The following is a 4,256-nucleotide window of genomic DNA, read 5'->3' on the forward strand; positions in this document are numbered from 1 at the left end:
AAAACCGTTTATCATTCTGTAAGATTAATTGCATACTAATTAACACTAATTACCTTGCTCCAAATCTTCGACCTTTGTAAATCCCTAGCTATTTGATATCCAACCAGTGAATCGTGCCCAGATCTAGTGAATAGAATCATTACAGGCAGAGTAGAAAATAATGTATACACAGCATACTAAATAACGTTGTTTACTTAGAGTCTATATAAATGGGTGAGATAAAAAAATGTAACTCGCGTTGGTAATTTTCATATATTGTAAAAAGTATGCTTTTAATAACTTCGAGTTACTAATACGTTCTCTTCGTCAAGAAACACTGACATCTTTAAAAGCTGTATAGTTTATGGACTTTTGATTTACTTCTCATGAAAACAACAAATTAATCAGCTTTACAGTCCACAGTACCTAACCTTTACACTAACGAATTCCAATAAAGTTTAAGTAACACAAATTTGAATTATTTATGGATAAAATGAATGAATATGAATATATTAACCAACAGAGAGCAGAATATGTATGGTTGAATTGTTAGACAAACATTTTTATGGATATATTACATATTACTGGTAAAACGGGTGTAGAGTTATATGTACATCATTATTTCTTTATTGTATATGAACTTATGTAAAAAAAAAACAAAGTTTAAAATAAACGACATGGTTTATAACCAAGAGAATTTGGTCTATGCTTATGTTAGACAAACATTTTTTATGGATATATTACATATTACTGGTAAAACGAGGGTAGAGTTATATGTACATCATTATTTCTTTATTGTATATGAATTTATGTAAAAAAAAACAAAGTTTAAAATAAACGACATGGTTTATAACCAAGAGAATTTGGTCTATGCTTATGCGCTATAAAATATAAGGATAAAACCCTTTTCACAAAATCACTTTAATCTGATAGTTGTTTTATAAAATGCTCTTGAAAACGAGGATAATTTATAATTCCTATTGTAATAAGTTGTGTACTTATGTTTCAGTATTTGTTATAAAACTGAAGGCTTAACAATAGATATTAAATTGGCAGTTGCCTGTGCAAGGTGTTCGTTTCTTACAGCATTGAGCCGGTTATTATATAAATGCATTTGTAAATGAGGTCACTCTTATATTCTAACAGCATTAAGAAAACACTTTCGCGTCAGTGTTAAGTAACTACGTGATTTATACCCTAGGATAGTTATCATTCCAACAAACCGTGACTTACAGTAGCACAAATCCTTATTCATATAGAATTTTTGCATCATTACAAACACCATCTATTTTCTAACGGATTCTGTTTTTGCATCCGACCACCAAATAGTATATAAAACTTCCGCGGTCATCAGTTTCTTGGTTTCTGTGTGCGAACAACATATCTTAACACTAACAAACTATTTTACTTTACGTAATTCATCATTTCTTTTTGGAAGCCAGGATTCAAGTGAGTAATCACAAACATTTATTAAAAAATCAGCTACTTCATGCATGTCAAAAGCTAGTTAGTTATTGTATCATGGATTTTTAGTGTATCGACGAAATTTTAGGGTTAACAAGGATTAGTAAGCAGGTGTCTTCTATTTTCTACACTCATCAATCGTTGGAGTTTCCGTTCAATGTTTACATTACAGAAAACGGAACATCCACGTGTTCTTATTTTACTACGAACATTAAGCAAGCTCTAGGTAAGACAAATTGCGCATGCTCAGGATATAGTAATCCCTCCTCCAACCCATCTCACTGACCCAACCAGGATCTCAGAAAGAAACTAGGTCACTCTAGCTTTTGTGAATATTTATAAAAGCCAAGAGCAGACAGGTAAAAATATTACCTTGATCTTCGTGGTTGGTGTCTTTAAACACAGTTTAGTAGTGGTGAAAAACCAGTACAATCCAGAAGAACAGGATTATTCTAAGTGTTACCACTACCACTGTTGGTAACACAGCGTCTAATGTGAGTGAGGTCTTTAGTTAATACTTTTAAATCAGCTGTGGACTTACATTTCTTCTTTTTAATTCGAAATTATTATTTCACTTTATACTTAATATTACGTTATCAAATATTCATTTAACGACTTCCAATCTATTCATTCTGATATTGCTTTAATACCAAATTTTATAACTTTGACGTTAATATATTAGAATTTTCTTATGAAGTTTATGATATTCTCCAGTAATTTAATTTGAGAATTTAATAAGTTCACCGTGTAATATTGGGAATGTAAAATAGTACAGAAGAATCAGCAATGTAATTTTATTGAACCCATTGTTAGACCTTAAGGCGACAAGTTAAGAAACCACGTAAACTGGAACTTTATGACTGCTAGAGCAAGAAATAGAAACGAGCCTGGCAGTAAACAGTTTATACAGCTGTTAAAGTTCATTCTAAAACCTGTGAATGCAGTAGTTAATGTGCGATTTATTGTTATTATTATCAATTTTACTTTATCACCGTATACTTTATTTTTTATTGTATATAAAAAGAAACGTATTTTCTAAATTAACAGACGCTGTAGGCTTACTTTAAGGGTTCCTTGGATTGGTTGAAAATGTACATTTCTGTATCGATTTTATATCATTTAAGATATGAAATTCAAGAAAGTTCTCATTTTACTCACCACTCCAACTAGTAAAATATCGGACATTATTGATCTACCTGGGATGGGGGGGGGGGGTCTTTTTCCAAAAACTTGTGGATCTTTTTTCTTTACAAATAATTTAAGTGACTTACGTGTAAGTCAAGAGTTTGGTTTTCAAAATCGGAAGAAAGTGGCTCTTTTAGACTTATTTGAATAATTCAGCGGTATTTTGTCTCTCTTCCCCCTCCTAGGGTACGCTCCTGACTTGGTCTTAGTGGTCAAGCTCTTTACTATGTTACATTAGAAAAAACTCGTTGGTTTGTAATTATTCTCATGATTTTGGTTTGGTTGCAGGAAAGACGTTCGTCGACAACTTATCATATACACAAACAAAACAACCAGTTTTTATAATAGCTACTATATTCTGTAATTGGTCCATAACATACTTCCGGGCCTAGTTCTGTATTATATGTGTGTATTAATATTTAATAGTTCAAGTGGACCTGTACATACTCTTGTGAGCCTCGTTGCTCTCGTACATTCCGAAAGTTACGTTAGTGTTAACATTTACCACAAAAGTTAAACGTTCTTTTACAGAACTACATAACTCGCTGTCTGGTTTATATTTTTAAGCCACCCAGTAAGGTAAGACATGAAGAGTAATGGAGTGAACATGTGATACTAAGTTATTTAAACCTTTCTGCCCTATCATTGCTGCCTTCTCATCTTTAATTCGTGAATTACCGACTTTGCCATCTTGTGTCGTAATTGCTAACGTCGGTTCAGCGTACTGTTGTAAAGCCATCTGCTGGAAGCGTTATTCGTGGTATATATGTGTATAAAACTAAATTGCAGCGTTTAGATATTTCAAAACTGGTGTCGTATTAAAGGCTTTCGTTATATACTTCCAGGAGATAATGTGAAAATAGGAAAAATGAGCAATAGTTTACAGGTTTTTAGTAACGCCAAAAATAACTTTGTTTTTAATTTTTCACCCGCTTTGCGACTTGTATTGCAAGCTAATAGAGGAGTCATTGAGTTCCTTGAATTAGAATGTTAATATCTGACATGATTAGAGTTCTTTATACATAAGGATTGGAAAGTGAATGAAAAGATGTTGCCGTGTTTCTTTAAATGTCGCAACATCTAAACAAAGCCACCCTTATGGTGTTTGTCATCTGTGTTTAACACAGTTTAGTTAAAATGTTGAATTATAATTTCTTCAAACTTAGCTCACTCCTATGTCATTCTGAGTTAGTTTGTATGCTGCTACATGTACATGTTGATATGCAAGTCTCTGAGGTTATGGCCTGCTGCTTTTTTCTTAAGTCGTTGAGCCCTGTTGATCACACGAAGGAATTTTGTGCGAATATTTTTGTCTGTACATTCCAAATGAGTCAAAGTATTTTTTTTGTGCGTGCTTGCAACCAGAAATATGGTGATGTGTGTGCTTTATTTTGTGAGAAGCTATAACTTATATTATAAAATAAAGAAAAACTTTTTTACTACAGGTAACTGTTCTATTATTTTTCTCTTTTGGGGCGATATACTTGACTTGCAAGCAGTCGCAAACTTGATTTTTACTAGAGTAAAAAAATGGTAGAAAGGTTTGTTCATTTGTTTGAAGTTAAGCACAAAGCTACACAATGGGCTATCTGAGCTCTGCCCACCACGGGTATCGAAACCCAATTTCT

The 4,256-nt window shown here is 32.6% G+C and overlaps 1 protein-coding gene across 1 annotated transcript in view; it reads left to right on the plus strand.

Annotated features, from left to right (window-relative positions):
• Window positions 1–1,879: 1,879 nt before the first annotated feature.
• The window catches only part of LOC106462816, an 11,032-nt gene continuing 8,655 nt past the window's right edge, over window positions 1,880–4,256 (plus strand). The window contains exon 1 of the mRNA XM_022390189.1: window positions 1,880–1,937. The gene's annotated coding sequence lies outside the window, so the exon portion shown is untranslated. The remainder of the gene's footprint in view (window positions 1,938–4,256) is intronic.

The sequence above is a fragment of the Limulus polyphemus genome, unplaced genomic scaffold, assembly GCF_000517525.1.
Source record: "Limulus polyphemus unplaced genomic scaffold, Limulus_polyphemus-2.1.2 Scaffold1258, whole genome shotgun sequence".
NCBI classification, from domain to species: domain Eukaryota; kingdom Metazoa; phylum Arthropoda; class Merostomata; order Xiphosura; family Limulidae; genus Limulus; species Limulus polyphemus.